General features: G+C 39.0%; 1 long non-coding RNA gene across 1 annotated transcript in view; it reads right to left on the reverse strand.

Annotated features, from left to right (window-relative positions):
- LOC136010039 (uncharacterized) overlaps positions 1 to 4,041 on the reverse strand; it is a 101,403-nt gene extending 97,362 nt beyond the window's left edge. The window contains exon 1 of the long non-coding RNA XR_010610742.1: positions 3,958 to 4,041. This is a non-coding gene — a long non-coding RNA (uncharacterized LOC136010039). The remainder of the gene's footprint in view (positions 1 to 3,957) is intronic.
- Between the last annotated feature and the right edge of the window lie 6,315 nt (positions 4,042 to 10,356).

Here is a 10,356-nt window from a genome sequence, read left to right on the forward strand (position 1 = left end):
CACAAACTTGTAGAAACAAACCACTAGTTCTATACTGTATTTGAGTATTCACAAGTCAGACTGTCTTGGTTAGCTAAGGAAGAAAATGCTTTAGGGACATACATTAATATTCCAAGCTATGAAGCTAACCAATACAGGATGTGGCAGAATATTTACATAATGTAGAGGCCCAGTTCATTAAAGCTCAAAACATGTTCATTGAAGAACATTCGTTTTCACATATGCAACAATAAAAATAAAATCAGGGTGCTCACAGCTTAATAAGAGGAAAAGTGGTGATTTTTTTTTCATACTTTACTTTTTGATGCAAATTATTCCCACCTTTCCAACAAGGTGTAGACCTGCATCCAAACCAAGTATTTACTGCCCTACAGGACATTTTCAGATGAGGTCAGTAAAATATATAAATACATCAGTTAAAAAAGCACATAGATAACACTTGCATTTTGTCATGAAACATGTCACAGCTTTATTTTAGCTGTTGTAAAGGGGTTAAACTCTGCTAAAGGGAAAGAAGTGCTCCAGCAAATGATCCTGATTTTCTTTCCTAGCTACACAAGCTGTTGCATATATTTTCCCCTCTAGCAATCTCATTTTCATTGTTTCACACTACCACCCTGAATAGCAATTTGGCTTTGAATAATTCCCCTCGTCATAATGCAGATGTCAACACCAAATGATGCAGGCACAAGCTGCAGTGTATGCAGCAGCAGCTCTGGTTTAAAATGCAGACTCTTCTATGCAGAGCCACTGGAGCATTCGTTTTTTTATTTTTCAGCTGTTTCCAACAGATTGAAAATTCCACAGGCTATAGATTCTTGAGTAATTCAGAATGCTGCTCAGAATACTCCTTATCTAGGAAAATATAAAGGGGGAGAAATACTCCATTTTACTTTGCTGAATATATTTGATCCCTAAATAGTAGTGTCTTCCTGGGGAGCAGAGACTACGAACATTAAACATGCCTGTTCAGGAGAACATATTGATTCATTATATTAACGAGACTCAAGAGCAATTTCATCATTGAACAAGACTAGCGGCGGGGCTATTGCTCTTCCTCTGTGACAGGAGAGGAATAATACTAAGCTGTAGGACTTGCTTGACTACTTGGAAGTGACAAAACTCAGGTAGGTGTAGAATAGATTAGCCTGCAATTGCTTTAACAGCACGATGTTGAAGAATCAAACACCATGGCAGTTGTTAGTTGGAAAGGAATGGCTAAACGTATTCATTCAAATGCATTGGTGATTTAAGTAGATGTTTAAAAAATGTAAGTTAGATGTTTTAAAAATCTGTTATTTATGGGCCTCTCTTGAGTAAAAGAGCATGCACCCAGCAAGGCATTAAGTTAAGGTCAGACTTCTCATTATGCGTCCTTTTCCACCTCCTCTGCATGTGTCTTCCTTCAGCAGGAGAGAAATTCAGAAATGGTATTTAAGTTACACATCATTTTTCAAACCAAAAATTTTACCAAAAAATACATGCTAAAGTGTCCCACATTAAAAAAAAAAAAAAATCTTCTGCAAATCCTGTGTGTCTAGATTATGTCCTTATGAATAAAACAGCAGGACTTTAGACTTTTTTTCAGGATCAAGCCAAAATATTCAGCCCTGTCCTCCTCAGTGCCAGCAGTTCCCACTGAATCTCACAGACACCAAGTCCTCATTCCATCATTCCAGAAGCACAAAGTGGCAACTTTTTCTTACCCTAAAGTGCAGATTGTCATGAAATAGAAATACACCTCAGTGAGATCAAATGCCAGCAAAGACAACTCTCAGTCAAGAGATCAAGGCACTATAAAACAGACAAGTATTAATTTCCTATGCAGTTTATAATTTGCAAACACTTACAAGTCATAGTTTCAAGGCTAGGCTGCATCCCTCCAAAGAGGCTAAAAAGGAACTGAATTGCTGTGGCAATAGTGCTCTTTCTCTGAAGAGCCCCTCTGGGGCTTTCCTCACTTAGACCTGTCAAGTCTCATTGCTCTGAGCACATGACTCACTCAATTAGACCTGAGCTTATGCACTTTCCCACTTCTGCCACGGAGTCTGCTTTTCATGTATTTGCAGGGTTTTCCTGTAGCTTTTAGCTGAGCCTTGTTCATGGGGTTTCAGAAGGAGCAGACACGGCAGCAGTGCACATTCTCTGGGCAGCTGCCTAGCAGCTCTGCATTTTCCCACAAGCACATGAATCCATGCCATGACCTTGAGCATGCCAGATGCACAACCTTTTCCCTCATCAGCTAGAGTCCCATGAGACAGCGGCAATATCTGTTAAAAGATTCATGCTCCAAGCATCAACCAAGGAAGCAAAGGAAATATAATTCAGCAAATCTCTCCATGTCTAATTAGACAGTGCTTGCACTCAAGTGAAGCCCACCAGAAGCAAACAGCCAACACTGCCAGCTTCATGTGGATTGGTAAGTAGTCACCAGCTTGGCTCCAGCTTTCCCCAGCTCCAAGTGGTAAATGGAGCTCAATCGCTGACCAAGGGCAGAATGCCTGTGGTCCCAGCTTTGCTTCTGAGACTAATGTGCACCAAGAGTGGAAGCCCTGCACACCATGTGAAAGCCAGACAATTTGTCTCCTCTGATTCTCAAAGCCATGATGGAAGCAAAGGGCTACATTTTGTGTAGGCTTTAGTTATGATTCTCATTTAAAGGCATAGGGGAAAACTATTAATTGAGAACTAATCGTACTTACAAAATCACACCCTCCAATGACTGTAGTTAGACAACTGAAACATTAACTTTCTGCATTAGACTTTAATGATTTAATCAGCAGTTTTACTTCATTTTGTGGCACATTCCTAGGACTAATGACAATAGAAAATTAAAAGAGCTGTAAACCATAAACTCAGGGAAGACACATTGATTTATGCATCCATCTGGTAAGCGCCGTTACTCTTTCTTGAATAGTACTTAGCAGAAGATTGTATTTTCTATGGCTCAAACCACTTCATTGTTTCAATAGTACTTATACTGATTAATTAAAATGGCATATGAAAAACCATCAAAGCATAAGTTCTATTAAATGGGGAATTTATTATCATCAGCATAGACTAAAATTGGTGCCTTAATTGAATATGCTGCAAAAGCTGCACTACCAAGCCAGGTTAAGAACACTGCAATGCCATATATTCTGTACCTACATGGTTGCTTGTATGTTCAAGAGGAAAACAAGCTTAGTGATGTATAAAGACATAAAACTTTTCAAGCATTTATACCAATTAAAAGAGGTAATTCCAACACAAAAGAAATAGGCATGGAAATCAGTCTCCATCTGGAATCTGTAAGGGCAGTTCATGCATTAAAAAATGGCATATGGGTTGTGAAGATAGATGTTCATATAAAAACATTCTGACACTCCCAGTTAGCCATTATCAATATTTTTCTTAAATTAAGAAACAAGCTAAAAGCTGTATAAACCAAAAGGAATGAGGAATTAGATTTCATGAGTGGTTATTCCCATGCGGGACTATTAGCCTTTAGCACATTGCTTAATGACTGGTTGCAAATACCAACAATTAAAGCAACCTCCCATGTGAAAGCTATCTTCAACTCTTCCTTCCTTCACTGACATTGATCTCAGTGGAATTGGAATGGAAATAATGACAGCTTTGAGAAACAGCTATGATGCAAACCTCCATGTTTACAGAACAGGTAAGTGTTGATGTCGGAAGATGATTTGCAGCAAATGTATGTTTGTTTTTTTTTTCTATTATCTGTGTACAAGGAGGACAAAGACAGCTTCTGACTCCCTGATACTGATACATAAAACCACAGAGTGCTTCCTAAGATAAATTTATCCCAGGCCCCAACAGGCCACTAAATGCTTGTTATCACACTGGGAATGATCTTGGAGCAGCAATTAAGTCAACTTCAATTATGTTTCTCAGCTGGGGATGGTATGTCAAGTATAGAAAATAACTTCAAAATTAGATTTCAGTTTCACTTACCCTTCTCCGAATGCAAAGATGTGAAGCTTGAACCTGCAATGTTCTTGTCTTCCTTCACCTCAGCATTTCTCTCACGATCACAGAAAATACCTGGTTTAAAACAAGCAGCCTCGTCAACAAGAATCCTGTACTGCAGAACAAGCTGAATAGTTTTCTGTGAATTTCTAGCACTAAAGGAAGCACTAATGGTATTTAGCAGCGTGTTTAGTTAGAAACAATACCATTCATCCTAAAGTGGGATAGCAAAAGCTATGAAAACTTTTGACAGTAACTGGTGTTCTGTTTAAAGCCCAGAGTCAAGGGATTTAAACTTTTGTTTACTAGAAAAATTATATCCTTCATGGTTGCAGAGAAAAACTAAAATAATGACTTGGGTATTTCCTCAAAGAAAGAAAGAAATGAAATAATCCCATGAATCACAAAGAAAAGCCCATGATTTTACAGGATGATGGGAAAGGGGACAGAAGAGAAAGGATACAGAATTCTACACAATATTAACATAGTTGAATTCTGTATAGCTATATTTGTGATGTAATGTATTTTGAAGATCATCCACAAGGAAGACTAAGCAAAGGCTGAAGGAAGACAAATCTGGGAGGTTACAATATTGCTTACAATTGCATTTCACTTCCACATGCTGTACCACAAGAACACAGAACTAGATCAGCACATCTTAATTCTGCCCTGCAGAATCTTTCAGGGTCCTAAAATTAGTGTTATTTTCCCTTTGCAGTGAAAGCAGGCAAAGACTTCCAACGCTTTTGCAATAACACAAGTGTTCAAGACAATCTGATGCAAGTCCCTGCTCTAATATTTGAGTATGGATTATGGGCATTTATTGTGGATTGTCATCCCACACCCCTCCACAACAGGCAGAGCATGGCTTTTTAAGTGGGCTTTTCCATACTGTGTTGGTAGCCCTGTTTTTCAAGTTGTAAGCTATCCAGCAGGCTGTAACTCTGGCTTTAAATATCTCCTTCTGTCTATTTCTCAGAATTTTTACACTACTCAATAATTTTACTAACATTCTATTTTCCACAAACTAGGTCTACATATTACCCAGCAACACCACTGCTGTCTCTTAAGATCCTCTTTCTTTATCTGCAATCAAATTTTAAGATTTAGAAGAAAAGCTTGCTATCTAGACCTGCATGTACCAAGAAGGATGTAGTAGACTTCCACATCACTGGTGTTGAATTCATTGAAAAGCCAGCTTGCAAGGACCCAATACCTACCTCCAGAATCCACCAGAATAAAACATCAAAAGATGGAAGAGTAACGTATCTTTTTAACTCTTGTTGGCTAGGCAGCATTTCACTCTACTGACATTCTATTCAGCATTACCAGGCCAAACACGAAACTGAGGATTTTAACCAAGGTGAAGCCATGCATACAACCATATTAACCATAATGCTTTCAATAGCCTAGCTAAATTGCTCAGTCTTAGCAGGGTATCTTCATTCTGAATTGCACAGTACTGGGTACACATCGACTATCTACCTACTAGTGTAGATGGATGATAGACACTCAGACAAAGCATCCTCTTACCACAACTTCACTTGCTCAGAAGAGAGTGACTGAAATAGCCTTTGAAGTTAGATTGGGCAGGATGAATGTCTTTGGTGGTTTTGGGCATATATTCAAAGTGTTCTGAAAATGAAGTGAACTTGAAAGGTTACCTTGAAAGCAAACAGAAGGAGCCAGTCTAGTACAAAGCCTCAAAACATAGCCATTAAAGGATCTTGTAATGTCTTACTTGGGAAAGCTGTTAAGTGCCAAATCAATGGAGCTATAATTTTGGATCACTGATTTGTAAGTAAGAATGTAGCAAAGATATTCTGCTTAGTGTTTTAAAAACAGACTGACTCATAGAATTAGGAAAAAAAAGGACTGCCTGCTGTTTTATACCAAGATGCCACTTTTTGTATAACCTATATACAGTATCAGGTTGCAGAGTATTCCAGTTCTACAACGAAGATGAAGAAGTAGCTGAAAGCATAGAAATTAGATACTTCTTCATGTCAAAGCATGAAAGTAACATATAGACACACAAGGGGACATTTTCATGCTCCTGCTGAAGAAAGCAAGAACAATAGGCATCACTAGCACCCAAAAGCTTCCCCCAGCAGAACCTCAGTCCTGCTTTTCCCATCATCAGATGGCACAGTTTTAGGGTTACTCTATCTGGCATTATGTGAGAAAGCCCCAGGTGGCTTTTATAGCTTCCAGATAATCTCTTTGCCTTATCCTGGCACAGCCATTGTGCCAGCATCTGAGAAAGCTGTGATGTAAAGTTGACTGCTGGTTTTGCAGGGACAACATTTGCCAATATTTACTCAAGGAAGAGGAGTGGCAGATGGTTACAGATGAGTCATGGGTAAATAATACAAGAATATTTTTTAGCTAACCCTGAAGAAATCCCTTGGGATTGCTGAAGATCCCTGTGAGACATATGACATTGATTCCATTGACTTAGTTTTAGAGAGAATCTAGTTACAAAGGTAGAGGTGGAATGTCAATCTGAAGTAAATATTATAGTGTTCCTTTGTCTTATCTCCATCTATGCTTACAAATCATTCTTTATTAATTATGTTTGCAAATGTTTGTAGTCCTTGAAGTCAGAGGGCACTCCTGGAAGCTCAAATCAAGCGCCATAATACCATCAGCTCATAAATAATTTCCTATATATAAGTGGGTGTTACGCTTTTTTCCCCTAAATTAGACATTGCATCACATGCATGCTCAAATCAGACATAATAGCAGCTGAAGCTGCTGAGCTGAGCAAATTAGTTGTGTCAATGTGGCACGACTCATTCCATAAATAAGAAAATCCTCACAATTTTGAGTAATAAAAACATTTAAAAAAGCATTCTTATCTTCTTAAGTGCATTCATTTTCTCTCCTCCAGTGTCATTGCGTAGTTTCTGCTTATAGATCCAGGCTTAAGACAGCATAAGCAAAAAAATCAGAAAGTCTAAAACAAATGTATATGAGTCAACAGTTAGGGAGTGGATTTTACTGGGAGCCCCCCATTCATTGTGACAGAAAGATTTCAGAATGAAGGCAAGTGAAGGCAAGGTCAGACAAATGAAATGTCAGCTATGATTCCTTTTTAGAAATACAGTATATCTCCTGAATATCCCTTCATTCTGTTCCCTCCAGTGGATTGACACACATTGTCCTCCTAGACTCATAAGCCTCAGCCACAATGGGCTCAGCAGTATGCTGTATTTACATAAATTCACATTCACCCAGCACCATCTTTTACCACAGCAATGAACTAAGACACAATATGGCTTAGTCATTTCCTTACAAGTTTATGTCTCATCAGCAGTACAGATGCACATAACAGAAGCATATGTAGAAATGTGCAGAACCAACACAAACAGAATTTTAGCTAATTGATCATGTCAGGAGGGAGTGAAGGTTTCTCAGAAACTTAAACAGTCCCCATTTCAGACTTCCACTTCTCACTTGTTTGTTGGTCAGTGCAGGTTTAGATCTGAAATCTGGTGCTGCTGCTGCCTAGTAGCACATATGTATACAAGGCAGCAACAAAAAGGAGTTCTACTGATGCCCGGAAAGCCGTGCTCAGCATAAAGTCATTGTGAACTTAGCTAAATGAGCTAGCATTACTCATCAGTCATCCAGAACTGGTATTACACTGCTGAAGAACACAATGGCCCATTACCAGACAAAATATAAAATCAGAGCCAAATATCAGAGCTCTGCCTTTTTTTGTCAACAAGAAGTGAAGCAATGCATTCTACAGTTGATAAGACGCACCAGTATTCTGAGAATACACAGTAACTAGATACCTGTAGAAATACTATTCTCTTTTGCCAGGACTAACACCTCACAGAACAAGAAATCTTTAGCCATTGGCGATCAACAAAAGTCATGAGGAAAACCCACAAACTACAGCTCTGTTTCACTGTTGATTGTTTTTTGTTAGTCATCTTTCCCATCCTTATCCACCTGCTTTAATTTGACACGTATGCGCTACACATACTTACATGCTGTCTGATGCTTGGCTTCCTGGATGGAATGGAAGCAGAGATTCTTCTACAAGCACCAAGTGTCTACTCAGACAATGAGCACATCATAATTTGATTCTGGGGATCTGGAAGGCAATGCCTTCTTACAGTTTTTGTGCCATGTCACAAATGGCAAAAACAGTATCTCCTAATCAAGGTAAAAATGTATCTCCTGAAGCTGTACTATGAACTTTATTTTAAACATTTTCAGCTTACAATGTCCAAAAGCACTCAGATTTCTCCCTCCAGAATCAGTATCCCTATTGGTAATTACATCTTTCTCCAGATGACTGGGAAATTACATGTTGGTGAGTGCAGAAGCAAATTACTATACAGATAGTGGTCGAAGAGACAGAAATAGTGATGTATTCACTTTATAATCGGCTGGCACTTGCTATCGACTATGTAAATCCTCCACCATGACATGCTGATTAGTGTGCACTGTAATTTATCAGCCAGCTGTTCCAGGCTGGAATTCTGTGCCTTGTATTTAAATCCTGTATTTAAGTACTGTTGCTACCTGCTAGACTGTAGTTTGAGAGTTTAAAGTGCAGAGAGCTGCTAAATCATCAAGAACAAGAAAAGAAGATAACATTAATTTAAAAATACATCTGTTTAAAGATACATTCCTAAAGAGTGAAATGTAGCCAGGTGGGTTTCTAAAACTGCTAGATACTTGGGATCATAAAGCCACATTTGCTGCACCCTATCTGCGGAGACTGCTGCAACAGATCCTCTTTTCAAAGTGTCCCTGAGAACCCAGCAGCATTATCAGTACAATTACAAGGGCATTAGATTAGAGAAAGCTACAGTTTATGGCAAGCTAGTGCAACAGAATGAAGCCAGCTCCACAGCACTGAAGTAAACCTAACAAATTTCAGCAGTGCTTCTCAAAGTAAGGATCCTGAACATGACTTTGAACAGAAACCTAAGAAATTCAGGTTAGTTCCTACCCTGCCCATTCTTTTTTCCTCCTGTTTAATAGGTTCTGAGATGGAAACCAGCTGCAACACAGTGGCCTGAGACAGTAACCAGGGCAAAAGTCGCACTTCTTTTCTTGTGCAGACAATGTTTAGTAATTTTGACCTTGCTTTCTAGCAGTGCTTCAGCTAGCACATTTCTCATACAGCTCTAAACCTCAAATACTTTGGCATCAATAATCTTCAGATTTTGCATTTTCACTGACTTCAGGTCAGATATTGTGAGATACTATGCAGAAGGGGGCCTACAGGGATGCTAGGGAGGGACACTTCGTCAGGGACTGTAGTGACAGGACAAGGGGTAATGGGTTAAAACTTAAACAGGGGAAGTTTAGATTGGATATAAGGAGGAAGTTCTTTCCTGTTAGGGTGGTGAGGCACTGGAATGGGTTGCCCAGGGAGGTTGTGAGCGCTCCATCCCTGGCGGTGTTCAAGGCCAGGTTGGATGAAGCCTTGTGTGGGATGGTTTAGTGTGAGGTGTCCCTGCCCATGGCAGGGGGGTTGGATCTTGAGGTCCTTTACAACCCTAACTATTCTATGATTCTATGATTCTATATTAGTGAAAAAGGGTAGGAAAAGGATATGGTCAGAATTCTACAAAGAACAGAATAGTTCAAGAAAAAAAAACCACAAAAACCAACAAAACAATAACAAATAAAAAAGGAAAGAATGTTATGTTCTGTTACAGTCTGTTCAGCAGGAACCACCACAGATAGGAGAAATAGAAGTGAAAAAGGCCAATGCACCAAAATTTTGCTTGTGGGTAGTTCAGGCTTCTGCAATTGAATTCTAGACTTTTCTCTTGCTCTGAGATAAGAGATAGGCTCTTTAATTGCAAATTTATGAGTTTAAACATGTATTACAAAGCCATCCATCACTGTGGCATTTGGATGGCTTTTGAGAAACACACTGGTAAAGCAAAATCATCACTCTGGCCACTGCCTTTCTAGCATGTTCAAAACTGTCTCAACCATCAGCAGAGAACATCCAGGGCCTAAAGTAGTAGAAAGTATGCTCTTAGAAAGAAAAGAAGATACAGCTGAAAATACATAATGTCACATAGCCCAGACCTGCTAAATACTGTCTTCAAGGCAGTACAACATTTAAAGTAACAATGAAAGCCCCCCAAACAAGTCATAATTAGATGGTTGTCACTTTGATACATCTGCAGTAATTAAAATATGGAAGAGCTATAACTCTAAGCTGTTTACAGTGGGAAACCAGAAGAATCACATTCCTGGGTGGGCCAGACAACTGTTGAAATGTAACGTATATGAGAATGAATTGGGAACATTACTACAGGTTTGGGAAAAAAGTAGTTCAACCCTGGAAAAGCCTTTTTTTTTCACCAGAAAAGGCAGAAATAACATTTCAGTGTAGTA

Source organism: Lathamus discolor, chromosome 3, assembly GCF_037157495.1.
Source record: "Lathamus discolor isolate bLatDis1 chromosome 3, bLatDis1.hap1, whole genome shotgun sequence".
Taxonomy (NCBI): Eukaryota; Metazoa; Chordata; class Aves; order Psittaciformes; family Psittacidae; genus Lathamus; species Lathamus discolor.